The sequence below is a fragment of the Natrix helvetica genome (genome assembly GCF_964273705.1).
Source record: "Natrix helvetica genome assembly, chromosome: 2".
NCBI classification, from domain to species: Eukaryota; Metazoa; Chordata; class Lepidosauria; order Squamata; family Natricidae; genus Natrix; species Natrix helvetica.
Window position 1 is genome coordinate 206,402,264 of NC_138552.1, and position 23,108 is coordinate 206,425,371.

Genomic DNA, 23,108 nt, shown 5'->3' on the forward strand with positions numbered 1-23,108 from the left:
GGGGAAATTACAACTATCTTTATTAGGGAAAATAGCAACTATAAAAATGAATATACTACCAAGAGTCCTATATCTATTTCAAACTATCCCCATAAAATTAGAGAAAAAATTCTTTACCGAACTGAATAAAATCATACTAAAATTTATCTGGCAAGGGAAAAAAGCTAGGATAAAACTGAAAGCATTACAGGATGATAGAAGCAGAGGCGGTATGGGGCTACCTGACTGGGAACTCTATTATAATGCAGCAGCACTAATTTGGATCAAAGACTGGATAAATTTAAAAAACAGAAGAATATTAGCAATAGAAGGCCATGACCTGCAAACAGGATGGCACTTTTTCTTATGGGAAGAGAGTAAAAAGAAACAAAAATACTTCCATACACATTATATCAGAGAAGCATTAATACAGGTCTGGAACAAAATTAAAGCAAAACACTACATGAAAATACCGATATGGCTCTCCACCATGGAAGCTATGACACATCCCAATGCGCTAGATCTATCAAAAATGGTTAGGTACAGTGAAATTTTAGATAACCAGGGGAATCTGAAAACAAATCAAGAACTAAAAGAGAATAATATAAATATAGATTGGTGGCCATATCTCCAATTACAATCAAGATACAAAAAAGATGTAAAAGAATATGGAATACATACAGAACTGCAACAAATAGATAAAATCCTAATAGGCCCAGAAAACAAATTTATAACGAAAATGTATAAATATTTGCTAGAAATAAACTTAGAAGAAGAAATAGTTAAAGGCTGTATGATAGCATGGGCCAAAAATTTTGGTTATAATATAGATCTAGCGGATTGGGAAAGAATTTGGAATATAAATTATAAATTAACGAGATCAGCAACATTGAAAGAAAATATATACAAAATGTTTTATCGTTGACACCTACCACCAATAAGATTGGCAAAAATGTAACCAACCCTGAAACCAACCTGTTGGAAATGTAAAAAAGAACAAGGGACCTTCTATCATATGTGGTGGACCTGCCCGGAATCACAAAAATATTGGAAAAAAATTTGGAAGTGGCGCAAGAAATCACGGGGAAACAAATAAAATATAAACCTGAAACCTTCTTACTGGGAATAATCAAAGGGAATTACACAAAAAAAATTAAATATCTACTAACACATATACTAATCACAGCTAGAATAGCTTTTGCCCAATGCTGGAAGCAAAATAATACACCGCCGGACGAATTAGTGATAAAAAAAACCTTGGATTGTGCAGAGATGGACAAATTAACTCTAAAATTAAAGGACAAAGAAGAATCGGAATACTGCGAAATTTGGAATAATTGGTATGAATGGTTGGAAAATAAGAAAAATAATTAAGCCGAAAACAATATACATAAATAAACATAGAACTGTATATAAAAGTAGGTAAATATGTATAATATCATTAAAATGTATAGATAAGATGACATAATGACTGTAACATATGGTAAAGAGAGAAAAACATGTATAGATAAGATGATGTAACAATGTGCAAACTGTTGATATAACGATTGTAATATATGGTGAAAAAAGAAAAACAATAAAAATTATTATTAAAAAAAAAAAGAATTAGCCACATGATTTTATGACCGCTATGACTTATAACTGTAATGGGCAGATTCCATTATGGTCATAACTCAAGGACCACCTATAAAGTTATCCTAGCATGACATGTTTGGTGACAAAACCAAGCTGGCTGTTATAAACTGTTGCGTTCCTGTTCAAGGCATCATAAATATATTGTTAATAAACTGCTTAACTATCTTAACTATGGTGAAGTCATCCAGCTAGCATGTTTGTAACTCTGAGTTTTCCTTCCACCATGAAACTTCAGGGTTCTCCAGGAGTTCTCAGAGATTAAATTCAGCTGCTCTGTGATCATCTCTGCTACTGCCTACAGTACATTAGGGTATCATTATTTTGGTCCTGGAGATCTAAATTCATTTACATTAACTAAGTATTCTCTTATCCTCTTCTTCTTCCTCTTGAGCTTCAGCTCCTTCCTTCCTTCAGATACATTTGTGCCTGACATCTCTTTCTCTCATATCAAGTCAGTTCAAAAGTAAATCACTAGATGTTATTATATGGGGTTCAAATCAGTGGTGGGGTTTCATTTTTTTACTACTGGTTTGCTTGTGCACGTGCGCGATGCTTCTGCACATGGGCAGAAGCATCTGGGTGGGTGGGCGGAGCCTCCTGCCACCATCACTACTGGTTCGCCTGATCTGGGCCAAACCGGCAGAAATCCACCTCTGGTTCAAATTCTGTATCAGGAATTGAACTCATGAACTTTTGCACTTTAGATCCCTTCCTGCAATACTGTTAAGTGTTCAATTTGGATAGTTTTTGAAACAAATGTATTATATGTAGTCATCTGAAGTACAAAGGTTCAGGAGCTCACTTCACAATAGGTTTGACTTCTGTAGAATATCATCAGGACACACATGTCTGAACAGTCCCTAATAGGACAAAGTTGGTCACCTACTGCTTCGTACTAATCAATGTAACTGAAAACTTTACTTTACTTTTATTTACTTTTATTTAGATTTTTATACCGCCCCCTCTCCCCAAAGGGACTCGGGGCGGTGTACAGTCAAATAAAAACACATCAATAAATAGAAAATACAAACACAAAGAGGAGGCAGTAAGAAACTGTACATATCTGAAGTAAAGTAATTAAAAGCAATATTTAAATACCCTAAAAATACCCAATTAAAATATCTGCCAGGAGGTAGAATAAAACTATAAATGGGCCAGGCCGGCTAAACGGAACAGGTGAGTCTTCAGTTTTTGTCGAAAGGAGCGGAAGTCGTTGGTGGTTCTGATATCGGGGGGGGGGGGGGGAGGTCATTCCAGAGGGTTGGGCCCATCACAGAGAAGGCTCTACTCCTAGGCGCCGCCCGTTGGCATTGCTTAGTGGACGGCACCCGGAGGAGTCCTTCCCTGTGAGAGTGAATCGGTCGCAGGGAAGTGTGTGGTAGGATGCGATCCCGCAAGTACCTAGGTCCTGAGCCATGGAGCGCTTTAAAGATAGTAATTAACACCTTGAAATGCACTCGAAAGACCACAGGCAGTCAGTGCAGCTCGCACAGGAGCGGTGTTACGTGGGAGTACCTAGTACTCCCCATAATAGCCCGCGCGGCTGCGTTCTGGACTAGCTGCAGTCTTCGAGCGCGTCCCAAGGGAAGCCCCATGTAGAGGGCATTGCAGTAGTCCAGCCGAGACGTCACCAGTGCATGAGTGACCGTGCGTAGGGCATCCCGGTCCAGTAGGGGGCGCAATTGGCGCACCAGGCGAACCTGGTGGAACGCCCCCCTTGCCACGGCTGCCACATGGTCATCCATTGACAGCCGGGCATCTAAGAGGACACCCAAATTGCGCGCCCGATCCACAGGGGGCAATTGCTCGCCCCCTATGGTCAGTGATGGAATCAACTGACTGAACCGGGGTGCCGGTAGCCACAGCCACTCAGTCTTGGAGGGGTTGAGCTTGAGAACACTGTGTAAATTAAACTGTGTAAAACACTGTGTAAATTAAACACGGCTGTATACAAAAATACATAAAATATATACCTCCATGATAACAGAATGTTGGGTGGAAATCATGTAAAACCTCATACATGGGGCATGACATAATATGTAACCTGTATACCCCAGTATTCTTTATATATCATTTTGATAGATCATATCAGGTCTGAGGCTTGGTGCTTCTCAGCAGGAAATCATCCACCACAAACACTTTTCTTTCTAAAGCGATTTGGAGATTTCTGTGATTTGGGGCAACACTGTCTTCTGCCCTTTTCTCTGAATCTTAAGACGCCAGGACTTGTTCAGGTGGATGTCAACTTTCATCTTGAGTGACAGCCTTAGACCAGCTGTTGATTTATTTAAATATGTTTTCATTTATTAAATTTGCACACTTTCATTCAAAAATTCAAGATGACGACCATAGTATTCCCTCCACCTCCACTCCTTCCAAGTATGTTGGTCTGAGAAAGAATGACTGGCTTAAAGTCATCAAATGAGCCTTAACGGCTGAGGAAGGAGTTGATCTTCCCGGTCTCCATCCAACAGCTTAACCACAGCTTCTCGTAGGCTGTCAGTGCAATCAGTACCACTGATTTCCTCTGACCTTTTTGCTTTGCTTAGTCACAAGCAAAGTATTCTGCATTTTGTGGAAAGTTAGCTGCCTTGAGGATGTCCAGTTGAATAGAAAGGCATGATAGAAATAAAATAATCCAATAAAACGAAATGAATAGTGTGTCAGATCACACTAGCAGTCTTTGGTTCTTTCTCAGTGCTATTTAATGAAATACAAAACATATATGAATAAATAATACTTTTATGCTGAAATTTAGTTGTACATTTCCATCTCAGGGTAGGCATTGCAAAGGCAGTCATTTTAGTTTTTATTCAGAAGGTGGCAGTAGCTTATAGTGTATAGAACTAGTATATGATTTTTGAGTATGCTTAATATCATAGATATTGTGCTACATTTTGTGATAATGAATTATTGATAGATATTCTACAATAAGATAAACATATATATTTATTATGTCAATTATTTTCCAGCTCAAAACTATTTCCTCAAAAGTACAAGATGATTTCAAAACAGAATTCTTTACAGTTATAATTGGGAATGATCCACTGACTTTCTAGATTTAAGATTCTGAAGGGGAAAGTGTTAATCCAGATTGGTGCCGTCATTGGCAAATGCTAACATTTAATGTGTTAATAAATGAATGAACAAAAGAAACAATCAGATCACATCATGAATTTTGCTGCAACTAATTTTGCTATTTGTCTGTGCCAGTTTCCTGCAACCTTGACATCCTGCAGGTGTATTGGATTAAACCTCCAGTATTTTCAGCAATGGCCATGTTGATGAGGTAAATCTGAGAGATGAAGTCCACATATCTGGAGAGGAACCAAATTAGGAAATGTCATAGCTGACCATTGATCTGCATTTCCTGTATCATAAATAGAATCTGTCTGTGGTTGATCACTACTAATATTCTCTTACTATTTTCAATTTTTAAAGATGTTGGTTTATTTTGAAATGGTTCAATTCCTCTGTCCTATTTTTACTGTGAGCAATAGAATATTACTGTCTTAAAATTAAGCTGGTATGGGATGTTTAACTTATTCTATAGGTGTGCTCATAGTTAGTTTCTTTTCCTTCTCAGACATTTAAATTAACTGATTACAATTTTCTTTCAAAGTTATCAGACATTGCCAACTGCTCCCAGATTGTTAAATGTCTTATGGTAAATATGTATGTAATCAGCTAAATGAAGCATTTCATTATGAAAAAAAAAAGCTCCATAGAACATGCCAGAAGAAGAATGCATGCACACATAACAAATGATACAAGATATAAATGAATTAACCTGTGGACTGAGCTATAGGTAAATATGATGCAGAAACAGAATTACTTAGTAAATTAATATGAAAAAATAAGTATTTTATAGATGAGGAACAAAGCGATACAATGCTTTGCTGCCCCTGTAGTCTCTTTTTCTCTTGCCCACATACATCCACTCTGCTCTAAGTATATCTAGAGTATCTGCCTTGGGTGAACTAAGGACACAGTTTGGGGAAGTGTTAGAAGCTCCTACATTATTTAAACAATCCTTTCCCAAGACCTCGTGGCCATAGAGGTGTTGTTTTCACCAATTTACATAAGAATGTCATTATTGAACTGTGAGACGTGGATATCAGTCTTCTACAAAATATTGCCCATAACAGCTTGGATTACTTTTAGAGTTCCCACCAGCCTTGAGCAGAGATCTCTCCAGATCCTTCTCACTCTCTTAGGTATGAATGATGCATTTTGAGGCATCCTGTAGCATATTAGTCCTTTGGCTAATATGCTACAGAATGCCACAAAACGCATCATTGCATTTTGAAGTAATTTCCTTTCTTATTGTTTTTGCCTAAAAGCATTTTTTTCAGGAACTGTGATTTGGGGAAAAAAGTCACACTCTGTAATATATTTTGCACATGAATACCCATAGACATAATGGTATATGGATGATTTTGTGTGTGTGTGTAAGAGAGAGGGAGAGGGAGAGAGGGGGCGGAAGAGAGAGAGAGAGACAAAGAGAGGGAGAGGGAGAAAGAGACAGAAGGGGAGAGGGACAGAGGGGAGAGAGACAGACAGACAGACAGACAGACAGACAACAGCCATTGTTACTCTGCCTAGATACAGCACAACTGGATGCACAGCCCTAAGAAGACACCATGCAGAGCAGAAAAGGACAAATGATTCCAAGAGAAATCCTTCACATCTTGTTTAAGAAGAAAATGGCAAGTAAAAAAAGAACAATTTGAAGACTTAATCTTATAATTTTTCAGTTGCTTTGGGGAGAAATTCATGCTTGACAGGGAAAAGCCCTTTGCCACCAAAAGTACACTTAAGCACCTGCAGAGCAGGTGGCTGTTGACATTGCAAAACAAACGTTAGAGAGATAAAAAGACAGGAAAAGAATGGGTCACAACTGGCCCAAAACAAGCCTCTCTTCCCACAGGGAATGGTTGCTCAAGAGGCATGGAATGTGGAAGAGCCATTTCCCTCACCTTGCTCAACAATGATTTGATGATTCACAAAATGCCAGCACTGCTCCTTTCTTAGATATTGGCTTAGGGTTGCTAGAATTGGGATGCACAAATCCAGATGGCCACTAGATGGCAGCAAAAGTTATCAGCATTCTGTATTTTTCACAGCCATGTCTGGTAGCTGTGGAGAATTGCAGAGATAACTTTGGAGAAACACTGAGGCAATACTAATAAGAACATGTTTTATACCTAGGAAGCAGAGAAAATGCTGCTGTGAAAAGGAACTAAAAACTGGCTTTTCCTAAATTATTTTTATAAAAGGAATGGGAGAGAAAACACAGTCAGGTGTTCAAGCTCTTGTTACTATAGCCTATATCAATAAAGAGTGTATTTCTTCACTAGGCATACCTCAAAGTACTCAAAGTGTAGAACATTTCATGTGGACATACTGTGTGATTAAGGCATCTGGCTAGAAACAGAGAGATTGTGAGTTCTAGTTCTGCTCTTAGGCAAAAAGCTACTTGGGTAATCTTGGGCCAGCCACTTTTTCACAGCCTTAGGAAGGAGACAATGGCAAACAACGTCTGAAAAACTTTGCCAAGAAAACTGTAGGCAGTCTCCAAGAATCAAACACAATGGAATGGAAGGAAAATGTAAACTTGTGATGTAGGCAGAATCTTCACAGGTGACTTTTACACCATCTTCTATATTGCTCAGCACATTTGAGAAATATAGCTTGTGCCCATGACTGTTATTGCAGCACAACAAGTTTGGATGTCTCTAGAACAGGGGTGTCAAACTCATGGCCCATGGGCTGGATCTGGCCCATGGGGTGCTTAAATCTGGTCCACGGGGCCGACCTGGAAATAGCAAAGGACCAGCCCGCGATGGCTCTGGCAGCCAAAAAGGCCTCCTGAAGCACTCTGTGGGGGCCCCTCGTCCCATTTTCTGCTTGGCGGCCTCCTGCAGCACCCCGCTGGCCAAAATGAGGCATGGAGGGCTACGTTGTAGCCCCCCCTCACACCCCATTTTGACTGGCAAAGTGCTACAGGAGGCTGTGCAGGCCGAAAACAGGGCACGGGGGGGATGCAGGAGGTGTCCATTCCATCTCCTCCTCTGGCTGGCCCATGGAGAACTACAATGTTGATCCAGTTTGACAGCCCTGCTCTTGAAGATGTGATATGTTCATAAATGGGGATTCTCCAGTCTCGTGCTCAGAGCAGCGGAATGGTTTCACTATGCTAGGAGTACCGTGTGGATGCAGGCACTGGACTTTTTATGGGATATGTTTCGCTAACAGTGGTCAGAATTAACAACATAATGCCTATGTTCATAAAGTGTGCATCTTGGCCTCTTTCCCCAATCTTCTACTATAACTAAGATCTGAGCTTTTTGGTATCATCTGAACAGGAATCATTCTTGATTTACAGAAAGCAAAATTATAATTTTCCTAAGCCTGAAAAGGCAGTTTTCCTGGATTCAAATGAGACACTGAAACTTTGATGAAAGAGGCTTGCATGACAGGGATAAGACATCTTTATTAATCAGATTTTTCCAGCTAAATGTGTCACACAAACATCGCCAATGCTTATTTGAGGAACAATGAGAACAATGTCACAGTAAGCAGAAGCCTCAGTAGAATGGGATTAGAGCTAGCAATCTTCTAAACGACTTCCCATCCAACTGTGAACTGACAAAATTCTTATCCATCTCCATCAGCTTCAGTTTTGTTGAATTTCTCTCCGACTAATGTGATTAAATAAAACGTAGAGTGATTCACTAAGCCAGTTGAAGAAATGGTGGATTGCTGAGGAACCATATTTTTTTTAAACTTAATCCTAGCTTTTTGTTATGTAGTGGAAACAACAGCTCATCATTCTTAGTAGAACAGGTGCCAGACTTCACTGCAAGGGGAGGTGGCAGTAAAATGACATTTTATGCAATCTTTCATGAATATCCCTGGACCACCTGCTCTCACTGTAATCTCTTTGCAAATTATCCGATAGGAATGCCAAAATGACAGTTTTAAATCAATGAGAACAGCCTTCTTTGTTTCAGACGCTGGTTTGAACAAGATTTACAAAATAATTGGAGGCAGCTTCGGGCTTATAAAATCAAAAAGAGCCTTACAGATCAGTTGTATCAGAGATATATCACTGCAGAAACGAGACTCAGAGATGTATAAATATGTGTACAAGGATACCCTTAGGGTAAGGTAGTGGAAAACTCCACTAAGAGAAATCCCTTTGAGAGAATTCCAACCACTGGTGAATTGATCAAAATATAATATTATTTGATATAGATTTAACCTCCTCCAGAATACTGAACAAAATAAAATGTAATAGTATTATTAACTGGCAAATTGAACCTGATTACCATACCTTCCTTATATGTTTTTAAAACATACAAATTTTTATTTGTCAAGAAATATCATACCCATTTCTCTAAACATATTCTAAAATAAAGGTATCTAGTTTTAATAAGAATATTCTCTTTATTTTTTTAAAATCAGAGCATTCCCAAGAAAAGAAAGTTTTATTGTGCATATTAACTAATATCACAATTGGAAATTATGAGGTCATACAGAAATATCTCACTTAAGAGACTACAAAAGGACTCAGATAATTCAGGACTCCTATTCTGGATATTAATGAAGATGACATGTTCTAAAGCAGAGGGCACAATTTTAATTAGACACTTTATGCCATAATGATGTTTGCTGTTAAAAAAGACTTTAGTGTCATGTATTGTCTCTCACATTTTCGGAATGTGGAAAAACTAAGATGGCCCAAGCACATATGTTCTTTGTATTTGGCTGAAGGCGAAAATAAATGATTTAACCAAAGGTGAATCTCCAGGGAGAACCTCTGATCTAAGAAATCTAATATGTAGATTGATTTGATGCCTGATGCTGGAGCTCATAATGCTCTGCTCATTTACAATGGTGTGGCTGCATCTAAGAGCTACTTTGGCATAGTGGTTGAGGTGCTGGAATACAAAGTGGAAGACCATGAGTTCTAGTCTCATGTTAGGCACACAGTCAGCTGAGGGAACCTGAGTCAATTACTCTCTCCCTCAGCCCTAGGAAGGAGGCAAGGGCAATCCACTATAAAAATACCTTGCCAAGAAAACTGCAGGGATTTGCCTAGGCAGTCATCAAGAGTCAAGAGTGACTTGAAGGAAATAATAATAAATAAGGAAGACAAAATTTTATGGATAGTTATGGAGGCGGGGCTGACGTCGCTACAACACAACATGCAATCTTGGAGCTCCAGGATTGTTGTTGATATCTCTGTTGCTGGATGGTCCTTTTGGACCTAAACCATCCTGTAGAGATGGTGATAGAGAAGAGCATGTCCTGCTGATCTCGGGGACATTGCAAAGTCCCTGATCGATCCAGGAGAAAGCTCTTTTTGCCAGCTACAAGAGAAGCAGCCATTGAAGCTGCACAACATTGGGACAGACCCCTGAATGGAAGCTGAACAGGAGAAAGAGTGTGTCAAAATTGGTGAGATAAATTTTACTATTAGAGAAGAGAACACCCAAAAGTCTTAAAGTTAAAATTGAAGATAGAAGAGAGTAAACGGCGAATTAGCCTGAATTACAACTATTGTGTTATCCTTTTTTCTTTAATTTCATTTCTTTTTTATGGAGGAATTTTTACAAATGCCTCTTACTTTTAAATTGGACTGGTCTTTTTTCCCCTTCTTCCTCTGTTTTTCTCCATTATTTGTATTTGTGGACTAAGAATTTCTTTCTTCTGAATGCTCAGCTAGATCGGAATTGCTAAGCATTTTAAACATTTTTTTCCCTTTTCTCAAACTCAGAACGTAAAGAGAGAGCTAAAAACAGAGGGAAAAGAGGTAACACTGCCATTTAGAGGATGGAGGCTTGATTACATCTGCTATTTCAAGGCCATTGGCTTTGCTTACTGAAAGGGACAGAGAGAAAATCACGTTTTCTTTATACAGGTACTCTTTTGAAGTAAAGAGAAAGTCCTGACTTGAAAGATTACACTGAATTTATTTGAAACCTAACAAAAAGTCTTTGATGTCCTAGTGGCAGTGTTTACAACCTGGAAAAATGGCGCAATATGATGAAGAAGGGGAAATAACTTTGCAAAGAATTATGCTAGAAATTCAAAAAGTCCTAACAAGCACAGAAAGAATTGAAAAGAATCTGGGGATTATAGAACAAAGAACAGAAAGAATGGAGGGAAGAGTTGAGGATATTGATGAAACAATGATGAAACTTGAAGATAGAGTTCAAAAAATTGTAGAACAATATGAACAAAGTGACAAGAAAATTGTTGATACTGACAGCAAACCGAGAGTGGAGGGAAATGATATGTATGGAATACTGTAAGGAGAGGTAGACGAACTGGATCTCTATCTCGTGCTTCAAAACATAGATGAAGAAAGGGGAGAAAAGTTGGCAGAAACAATGAGAGTTTCTTTGGCAGAAGCACCAGTGATAACCAAAGGCATGTTGATGAAAGGAACAGATGGAGGGTTTCGAGTCTTTACAAATATGCAATGAACAACAAGTTGCCAAGAGAAGTTCACATAAGACTTATCAAGAAAACACCTAGAATACAGTTTTTACAAATGGCAAGAGATATTGGACTGCACTACTACAGAAAGGATACAGGATGATGAAATGAAATGTTGCAATAAAATTAAGTTAAACTTAGTTAAACTTTGAGTATTATGTATAAGACAAAGTAATAATGTCAATAATAGTTATAGTTAAATAAATGATTAATAATGATAATAATGCATTTATACATACTAGATTGATATATGGAATTTTATATAAGCTGTAAACGAGGACCGTGCAGATGATGTGGAAAAGCGTTTTTAAAATAAAAGATAAACAATTCTATATAGAATAAAATACAAAGATGTAACACCATTGGATGAGTCCAGGATGATGTAATGAAATGTCATGATATAAATTTACTTTAAATTTAGTATGCTTCACATAAAAAGGATGTAATAACAGCTATATTCAATGAATGTTTAATAATCATAATAATTGTATGCATATATATTAGATTGATGATATGAGCAATGGAATGTGCTGAAATGAGTAAGCTGACATATGAAATTAGAGAACAAAAAGATAAACAATTTTATAGGACATGGGATCTGTTTAATTAGTGGTTAGATTAAAAAAATGGAATTGAAAATTTATTAGAGAATGCTACCAACACCAAAATAATAGAATGATTTAAAATAGGATATTAAAAAAATACTTATTATTGGACATGTTGAAGATGATGTAACAAATTATTATAATATAAGTGAACCCATATTTAAAATACCTCGTTTAAAATGAAGAAATAATAGTGACAGTCAAACAAACGAAGTACTATAATAATAATGTATACAAATATACTTGATTGACAATATGTGACTTTATATAAAATTTAAGGGATGACTACGGAAAGGATGCACAAAAACCTTGTAACCAATCGACACACTGTACGGAATGGAAGATGTTTTTATGTTACGTGTTTTGTTTGTTTATGTTTGTTTTAAAAAATGAAAACACACACACACACACACACACATAATGGATAGTTATGTTGCAGTATTTTGAGACAGCAGAAAAGAAGAGAAAGAACTGGAGGAAAATCACTACATTCAAAAACCTGTAAATAGAAGTAGAATGACTATGGCAAAATAAAACAAGGATAGTACCAGTAGTAATATGGTAGGTACCTCAAGTACAATCCCAAAACAACTTGAACACTGCTTGAATACCATCAGCATTGACAAAATCACCATCAGTCAATTACAAAAGGCAGCTTTATTTGGAACATTCTGCAATGATACCTTTAACACCAAAAGCGACAACATGTGTCTATCCCAGATATTTGGGAAGGACTCAGTAGATGGATAAAAACGCCAAATCCAGTCTAAACTTCTAGCTGACTGTATGAACCAACCACAATAATAATAATAATAATAATATAATTGCATCTGGAATATTGTGTGGACCAATGTTTTTTTTAAAAAGCTATTCGCTTGAGGTCAATGCACAAATGACATCTTTCTAGCAAAATGGAAGACACTATTTTAAGAGTGTACGTTGCATTAAAAGTAAGGAGATTGGATGACTTGATTTCTTTTGTTTGCACTTAAAGGCAGGATATATAATGTGGTTTTTTTGCATTAGCATTAGCACGATACTTTCGTACCGAATCAGCTGTCATCCCTCAACACATCTTAAACTACTGTTGAAACTATCTTCTTTTAAAAACTGCTTGCCAAACTGCACAGAGATCTGGTGTGGAGTAGCAGAGTAGGCAATAATGAAGAAATGGGACAGACAGATAATCTTAAAAAGTATATTAGACGTGCACTCTGGGTCACATTTCTCTGAATTGGGACCATGAGAGCCTTATTTGATAGCTAAATAAAGTGTTGTGGGGTCATTTAATATGTTCTGTTTGCAATTGTGAACAAATGAGCATGAGCTGTAATTTCAACACTCAGCTGCATTTTCTTCCAGTAAGAGTAATTTGGGAGGAAATAAATTTCTCTGAGCTTATCTGTTGAAAACATACCTGCATTTTCCTACGAAATGAAAATGACTCTGTGGTCTTGTTGAGCAGGCGCTTGCCAAGGAATGACATTACTGCTCTCTCATTTGCAGGGAAAGGGCATCACTAGAGCACCCAGGCTGAATATTTCTGTTCTTTCATTCAGAGAATATGTGGGCCAGCCCAGTTTAGCAGCAGGCAGCAAATGTTGTCCTCCATTGATTTTCATGCCTCATTTACTAAAATCAGGCTGCCTGATACCCATCAGAAGATTTAGAGTTCAGGTCCCATCAGCCGCAGCTGATGGTAGCTGATGTTGTGGCCTGCGAGTGGCCAGCGGAGCTGGCAGCAGAGTCGGAGAGTAAGGAGGTTGGGGAGGAACATAAGCAAGTCCTGGAGGCTAGGAAAGGCTCAGATGAGGGCTCTGCATCAGAGGCAGAGATAGGGCCAAGGCTGTCTGGCAGTTCTCAGCTGCCTTTGGAGCTAGACAGCAGTGAGGCAGAGGAACAGCTGGAGCCTGTTCCCAGTGTGCACATTCACAGAGCTGCCAGAAGAAAAGAACAGCTCAGAAATCAGGGTCGACTTGGGAATAAAGCCACAGGTGGACAGTCAATGGCCCCTCCCATAGGAAATGAAAGAGGAGCAAAAGGGGAGTGGGCTTTTGCAGGAAACAATTCATTCATTCATTTCAGGAGTGTGAAGATCTGTCCGTGAATCTCAGAGACTCTGTGCCAAGTCTTTCCTTGCACAGCACTGCATTTGGAAAATATTTACATGGCAGCTTTCCAAGCTAGATAAGGTCTGTGGTCATAAATTCACCTTTGAAAAACTGTTTACTAGGCCTTTGCCGAGTGTGAATGGGAGGAATTCACATTTGTTTAATAAAATGGGTTTTGTCGGGACCAGGAATCTGCTTCGTGCTTTTTGGGGAAGCCTAGGTCAGAACAGCTGAATGAGATAACTTGCCACAATCAAATCACCATGGGCAAGTCACCACAGCCAATCACTGTGGGCAACTCACCACAGGAGAATTCACCATGACCAATGTGCCAAGGGACAACTCACCATAGGACAAGAATTACACTAATATCGAAGAAATCGTCAATAATTAAATTGAATTGTTGAATTGTCCTGCTGCAAATGATTCTGTGCAGAGTTGGCCATGGAAAATTGACCATAGTGAGTTGTCTTAGACCCCCACAGCCAGCATTCCCCCTACAGCAAAAGCTTATATTCCAGAGCATGCTGAAACAGTGGTTTGCAAAATGAGGACTTAACAATCTCAAGTCTTAAGTCTGTCCAGGCAGCTGTGAGACAAAGAATCCAGCATTTAGAATAGAAGGATCATGCATGCTTACAGAAAAACAAGGAGGCAGAGATTTATATCATGTCAACATGCATTTTTAAACACTATTTCCAATTATCTAATAATTAAAATAATAACCAATTATTTTGTTGCAGAGAATTCCATCCTGTCTCTTGTTGAATGGGTGCTATGTATGGATGAATTGGTAAAGTCCCATAGTATTATGGATCATTGCATACTTTCCCATCATCCCTAAGTTACCATGTTTTTTCTGAATTTTAACTTTGGGGTGAATTAATTAGATACAGAGTACTCTATTAATTCAGCACAAAAGCACCAAAGGAGTTGTTAAAAACGGAAACATTGGCAGTCACTTTTAGCTTATTGTTACAAACAAGAAGCCCAGGGGGATAATTCAAAATCTCCCTGCAGACCCTTTTTAAGGGGTTTTCCATGAAGAACCCTTACAATAAGCTGTTGTCAGCCTATTTTTTAAAGAATCTTTCAAATATCTAGATAGCTAACTCTTAGCTCCCCTACCATCTTCCTTTTACCCAACTTTAGGGGAAAAAGGCATAAGGGGTTCTGCAACTTTCTGCCCAAAATTTAAAAGTACAGAATATACATTTCGCAAGCCATATCTGAAATGCATGGAGTAGCTATAGATTCATTCAGTCTTGCCCATGAGCATGAGTTTAATGAGAGGTATCTTCTAAAACATGTTATGCCAACTCTTTCGCTGTAAAAGGAGTTTATTGGGGGGGGGGGGGTAGGAAAAACAAGAAAAGGCCTGTACAGAATTCCAAATAAATTTGTGGATTTTAACATATTTTCATTTCAGAAAAGGTGGTTGGACAGAGATCTTCATGTTTGGAATAGAATAGAATAAATTCTTTATTGGCCAAGTGTGATTGGACACACAAGGAATTTGTCCTTGGTGCATAAGCTCTCAGTGTACATAAAAGCTATAAGTGATAAATCATGATCATAGTCATCATAAAAATACATTCATCATAAATCATAAGATACACTTAGTGATAGTCCTAGGATACTAAATAAGCAGTCAACATACATACTAGGAAACTAAATAAAACAATATAAATCATGAAGATGCAAGCAACAAACTTATGGTCCTAAGTAGAAACCGAGATTGGTAATGGGAAAGATGAGAAGAATGATAGTAATACAACCTTACTACATAGTTTGACAGTGTTGTGGAAATGGATGTTTATAAGCACATTTTTCTTGTTTCTTCTTCTTGCTTTCTTCTGCTTCAGCACTTATCTTTGATTTTATAGAATGTGGGTGGGTGGGTAGTTAACTGTCATCTTGTCCAATCAGGGAAAATACCCTGTCTATGACATCTACCAGATACCGTGGGTCTAAAAGCAAATCAGAAATCATCTAGGAACTAAGCTAATGACCCTTGATGGAATATTAGTTTTTCACCAATTCTCCCTTTGTCTAAATGGGATAACAATGGAGAGGGTCTTCTGGCAATGGAAGCTGAACTCTGTCTATTCAGGACTTTAAGCATGGACTCAATTGAATAGATGCAATTTAGAGGCACTACTGTGCCAAAGAAAATCTGGGAGTCCCTCCCATCTATCTCCACCCAAGGACCACAATTTTCGATGTTTTCATTAAAAATTATTTCAAAATTGTATTCTCTTCCCAAAATGATTTCCTTCTTATTTAAAGAAGTGACCAAGTCACGCTTCTTACCTTCCCGGCATTCTCCTATGCAGTGCTATCCTACCCACCCATTACTTCATATTGTATATTATTGGAGTTAAACAATTGCTACATTATTGAACTTTACTCTTTACACAACAGAATGCCTTATTACACAACAGAATGCCTTTATTGCTGGCAAATGCTTTGAGAAAGTAATTTGCGTACCATGGAATGCGAATGTTGTCTGGGTAATTCTTGTCTATCTAGTTACAATTTTTAATTTAATTATTTTTATGTTTCTATTTCTTTTCTATTATTTTAATCTCCTTCCTACCTAGGAATGCCAGCAAGGTGGTATCAATTGGAGTGGCATATATAGTAAGTTTAGTAAAATGAATGAATGAAGTATCTAATTACCTATCTATCTCAATGCATACATTAAACAGTGATGCAAGAGCCTATGTTACACTCCCCCCCCCTCACTGTCATTTATCAACAAGTAGACTTTGCTGCTGCTGCTGTTGTTTTTCTTTTTCAATTGTTTGAAGTCCCAGTTTCTTTTGACAGCCCCTGGGAGATAAATAGATAGATAGATAGATAGATAGATAGATAGATAGATAGATAGATGATAGATAGATAGATAGATAGATGATAGATAGATAGATAGATGATAGATAGATAGATAGATGATAGATAGATAGATAGATGATAGATAGATAGATAGAAAGAAAGAAAGATAGATGCATCATTGACAACAATATCTCCTTTGCAACCCTCATCACTCTTTAAACTGTTCAATTTTGCTGAGATAAGCCTGCCAGCCAGATATCCCATGGCCCAGTTCTTTTTTTAGAAAGCAGTAACAACTGGCCAGAGGCCCCGAAGGATTTCATATTTGGCCTTCTATAAATAGCTGAAAAAGTTTCCTTTTAAACTCCGTTTGGGTCATAACCTTAGTGAAGGTAAAGATAAAAATTTCTTCCAAATTTTTTCCATGGGATGCAGTCTGCTGTTATTGATTTAATGAATACATCTCTAAAGCCGCCCAACCTGAAAATTGTGATTCTGATTGTTTAACTTCAGGTTAGAAGTACAGAATCCAAGGAATAACGTAAACCAAAACATAAACATAAAATATCCATGTCCATCCAAGATTATTCTCATAAACCTTAGGGAATGCACTTGTGGAAGGCCAACCATGTCTGGGAAACCCGAATCTTGTAGAGTAGCTGGTCTTTAGGTCAGGTATTGTGATGGACAAAGTATGCTGCCTGAGTCCCATCTTGGAGGGGACCCAGATCATCCAAGCATATCAGATTTTACATGATTAGAGATAAGTGGCCCTGCAAATAATGCAGCTCTGTGTCATTAAGAGTTTAATAAGTGGCAATCAGCACCTTTAATTCAACCTGGAATTCTATCAGGATCTAGTATAGCTTACCAAGGTAATTATGTTACATAGTATATCCTATTCTTCCTATAACCATCTCTGTACCACTGCGTTCTGGACAGTGGTGGGTTTCAAAATTTTTTAGAATCTCTCCTGTAGGTGTGGCCTGCTTTGTGGGAGTGGCTTGCTGGCCATGTGACTGGGTGGGAGTGGCTTGCCAGCCATGTAACTGGGTGGGCGTGACCAACTTGTAATATGTGGTGAAACTCACTTAACAACCCTCTTGCTTAGCAACCGAAAATGTTGGCTCAGAAACTCTGGCATTTGAAGCATGCAAGTCTTAAAGCTGTCAAGTTACAAGACCCTTACACCCCTAACCCTTTAAGAAAAACACCCCCAGGAGTGTTCAAACTTGACAGCTTTAAGACTTGTGGATTTCAACTCCCAGAATTCCTCCTCTCGCTCTTCATCTTGATGATGTGTGGACGGGCAGGGGGAGGGAACTGGAACTGGTTCTAAACGGCACTGTAGATTTGTGGAATCTCTTCTATAGAAGCGGTTAGAACTGGCAGGAACCCACCCCTGGTTCCGGACTAGCTGTAGTTTCTGAGTGAACTTTAAGGAGGTATTCCATGTACAGTATATACAGCAGGGGTGAAATGCTACTGGTTTGGACCAGTTTGCCTCAACCGGTAGTAAAAATGCTACTGGTTTGCCTAAACTGGTAGTAAAATAAATGAAACAGGTTTTTCCAATGATCAGCTGTGACATGCGATCGTGTAGCACAGCAGATCCCCCCTCGCTGTTCGCTTAGCTTACCTTTTTGATACTCTGCACATGCACACACAATCATATTGCTTCCGAACTGGTAGCAAAGGTAAGTGGATTTCACTCCTGATATACCATAATCCAAACAAGTACCAAACAAACAAATGAACAAACAACTGACTAAGGGACGAGTGACCATGACCAAGATCTCTCAATCTTGGAACAGGTGCCATTGGCAACAAAATGGATTTATATTAAGACCTTCCTGGCCATGGTTGGTACCTACTCTTTTAGCAGGAACTGAGAATGCAGGTGGGCTCCTAAACTGTAAGAGTTTTGTGTGGGGGAGAGCTACCCCACTCTGAATTAAAGACGGAAGGTCACCAGGCCTGAGGTCTCACAACTGTTTGATCTTGCTAGTGTTTAGCCAAAGCCTGTTCTTCCCTATCCCGCTTTTTCAGAAAGGAGTTAGGAGCAGAACATCTCTTGGGAAATGAAATCCTGGAGAGAATGTTCACCTGAATCTAACTTACTGATGTGAAAGTAAAATGTCTAATTCATGAAATGTAGCTGCGAGCAAGAAGTCAGTGAGTAGCACTGTAAATTAGGCTTTTAAAATTTATCGTAACGTAACTGCTGTTTGCTTTTATCATACAGAAAACCTGCTGAAGAGTGTTCTATTAGGGGATAATTGGGTAATGTGAATCTTTTTAGTAAAAGACAGAAATTGAACATGCCCATTAATTTCAAGCTACCGAACATTCTATCTTCAAATAGATTGCACTTTCATGTCATGATCACAGTTTTGTACATACTGTTCAGGAGCCACACATTCATAAGGCTAGCTGTTTGCCATGCACATTTGGGATAAATTGTTCAGCATTAATTGCAGTAAGACTCCAGGGTTCCAGGCAATATAGCATGCCAAGTGTTTCAGTTAAATATGGCAAATTATACTACAGGTATTGTTTTCTTTGCAAAATAGAGAAAAGGTTATTTCTCTGGAATAAAGAATTCTGCATCTGATAGCTATGAGTGAATTTTGGAGCTAGGAGACATTCTTCACCACAGCTTATTGAATAAGCCATATACCAGCTGTGTTTGCCCAAACTATAAAGCATACCTACACTGTGTTTCTTCTCTTCCTTAAGACATCATTTTTTATATTTTGCATTTCATATCCTATTGGACTCTAAAATGGACACCACCTTGGAGTTCCAGAATCTAGCCTTTGTATCCATATTTTCAGAGATTGAATATGAATATCTGGGTCTTTGGGGCCCAATCAGGTGGAAAATATAAACCAGGATTAAAGAGGATGGAGTTAGTTATGCTAGTTAACTTAATTTTGTAAAATCAATATGTTTATATGGTATATGAAATCAAACTTGTGCTAGGAATAGATAAGGAGTTCTTGTTTTTTTAATACTCTATACTAGTTTTTAATCCATAGAATAGCTGCATCACCAGTTATTGAAATTAAATCAAATCTACCTTTATTATACTTTATTACAGAGCAGCATGGAGGCTATTTAAGAATTTGTTAGATACAGCATACATTATACCTGTATAAAAAGTTTCTAAGGATTACTCTACATATATACCCATAGAAACATGCACTGCTCTGGTATGAATTTTGTAGCTATTATAATAGGAAGATGCTTTCTCGCTCTCTTTTAATTTGTCCAGATTCAGTTATTATTTTACCTCAAATTATGCTATAGTTTAGTTATCGCTATGGCTATAGTTTAGCATATTATTAGAAGCAGTTCACTGTGCTCTGTTCACATATAATGTTCAGCGATATGTCACATTTTGCAAACTATAAAGGTTGAACTCATGCATCATGCTCAACCAAAAGCAAATAAATTATATTGCAGTGAATCCAAATTTTGTGTTCCCTAAAGGGATAACTTGAAGTTTTCAGAGACAAGAAAATATTCCAAGCTTTAGTCTCGGTTTCTGGGGCTTAATTTTTAAATCGTTTAAATTTAAGGATTTAAAACTGAAATTTACTTTTGGGGCTGAACTCTAAAAAATGTGACCCAAACCTACAATATATAGATGTAAAACATCCTTCAGTAACAAAATCTCATAATTTAGGATGTCCTGCTTCTAATGATTATGGCAAGCAAGCGTATATCTTGATATCCTTGTAGGAGACAGAAGCATACATGTAAATTTGTGTGACAGGGAAAAAACCCCGCAAGTTAAATATAAAGTGTCATAAGAGAAAAAATAAAGAGGAGGATTGAATTTACCCAATTTGAAATTGTATTTTGCAGCTTGCTGTTTGGTTTCAATGAAAGAGTGGGTGCTGCTGTACAATAGGCTCTTGGGAGTTAGAAGGACACAACCTGAGATTAGGGTGACATGAATTTTTGGTCCCAGGAGGCTTCAGGAAGGCCTGCTAGGCCCAAAACGGGGCGCAGGGGTTCGCAGGCGCATGTGCAGGGGGCGCACGGGGGGCCCACGGGAGGAGGTTGCGTGCACAATTGCACATGCGCAAGGGGGCGGGAAGCAAGTGGGGGAGTCACAGGTGCATTGTATTATGGGTGTGTCATTCATGCACACATGCTTTCGGCGTGCAAGGAGAAAAATATTAGTCATCACTGATTATTGACCCTGACTATATGTTATGAACTTGTTGTTCTAACTTTAAAACAAGATCAAAGAGGAGAGTAAAGGCAATAATACACCATCAGATCCTGAAACCGCCCCCCACCATTTTTTTGAACTTCAGCTTCCCTCAGCCCTAGACATAGAACCAATGCAAATGGATTCTGGGACTTGTAGTCCAACATGTCTAGAAGGCTTCAGGTTGCGCATCTCTGGAAGACAAGACTGGAGAGTAGTAATCCTTGATAACTGGAACAAAGCTACCTTTGTTAAACAGCAATTTAAAGTGAATGACTATATATTGTACGTTCCCCCCACACCCACTAAAACCTGAACATTCAGTTTGAAAACGATGTACATCTGTTTGCTCCAGGGCCTAGGCTGATGTTTAACTAAGGAAGGTTAGGAGGAAGCAAAATCTGGTATCGGCACGTGTTAGAACCTGTTATATAAATGTCTTTCATGGAATATTGTTGGATGTATATGGTTTTACAATCCACTTCCCTCAATTTCTCTGAGAGCCAGTGAGTTCCTTCACACACTAAATTGTATCTTTGAAAATGAACTCTGCCAATCGTTAGGTTACAAAATGGATCCCTGGCTGGCTGTGGAAATCAGAATTAGACAGGAAAGATTCTGAACAACTTTACTTGGTGGAGTAAACTCTCCCAGAATAACTAACATAGCTCAATAAGCAGATTTACATTGTTGGCTTGGCTAATAGAGAACACTGTCAAAATTAAATTTTCGTCCCTCCACACCCAACTTGCACTTGCTAAACGGTAATGACAGAAACATTCTTACTGTGTTCAGTTACTGATTCACCACACAAAACTATTGGCTCTAGATCATAAAAACAAAGGATTCTTGCAAGATTTCTGTATGATTCCATCTTCCCTTGTCTTGTCCTTAATCTCTCAATGCTAGGCGGGATCATGTCTGTTGCTGATGGACAACAGTAAAAGTCCAGTAAGAAAGAAAAAACGGAATAGTTACACTGCAGCTTTTCTTTGCCAGCCTGCTGAAAAAGTACTATCTGTCTGGAAATACCCTTGCTTGAAAAGATCCTTTTGTTTCCACATTCACTGAAACATTCATCAACTGTACATGCACATGCCAAAATGAGCAAGGGTGTGCAGCAGCAAAAGGGAGGAAAAAAAGAAAAAGAAACCCATTTGCAATCCTTATTGGGAGTCCTTGCTTTCCTTGGACAGCCTACAATCCTCTTTATCTCCTCTATCTTCATGCTCCATCTTGTTCTGTTCACTGCCTGTTTCTTCAAGCAAGAGAAGTCTCTCAATTGGCTGCTTTTGTTGCTGGGTGTCAAATCTTCCAGAGTTTTCAGCTGCAAGCAGATCTGCCAAACACAAGCAAACTGGGGAAGTGGGCAGGTGGGGAAAGCGGGTGGAATCATAGTAAATAGGTATAATGGAAGATATCAAATTTATCTTTTCAAAAACCCGTTCGTTCTGTGTGTTAACAATAATTACATTCTGAGTAGCACGTCCCCTTAGTAAATCTTCAGATTTAAGAGCCTGTTAGCCTGTTATGTGCTTAGCTGTTTACCTCACAGGTTAAAAGTGACAGAATGCAAACAAAGAGCTGGTGCTAATAGAAGATACCATCTTTCTTCGCTTCTCCTGGAGACAGCCGTTTCTCCACAAGAAGCACACTGGAGCCCCTTCCTCTAATTTATCGACTGGTTCAGAGCAGGATACTTGCAAGATAGATTAATTGGTGCAATTAATTGATTCAGGGTGAAGTTACAGATTTATATGAAGCATGTCAGGTGATTGCACAGAGCTTATGGAACGGTTTTTAGTGTGTGCGCTCCAAAATGAACCCTTGATCAGAAGGAAGCAAAGCTGAAATTGACCGCAGCTTCCTACCTTCAAAAATTAAAAGGAGAAGGAGCAACTCCGTGCCAGACTCCAGTCTGATTTCTTCCTACTAATTTGAGGAAGGAGGTTGTGCCCCAGAGGTGAATATGCTTCCTCTCTTTTACCCCAAGTCTTTAGATGAAGGCAAAATGCTTAATGAAGGTTAGAAGGATGTTGTAGCACCCCCTCTCACACACCAATTTTTGGAGATTTGGTTTTATATTACCCCAAAAATTGTCCCTTTTTTATCCTTATTCACTACATGGTATGAAAAAGGAAGCATGATGTGAAGCTGCCCACTAAATTGATCATTTTAAATCCTGTCGACCACTAATATGAATTTTTT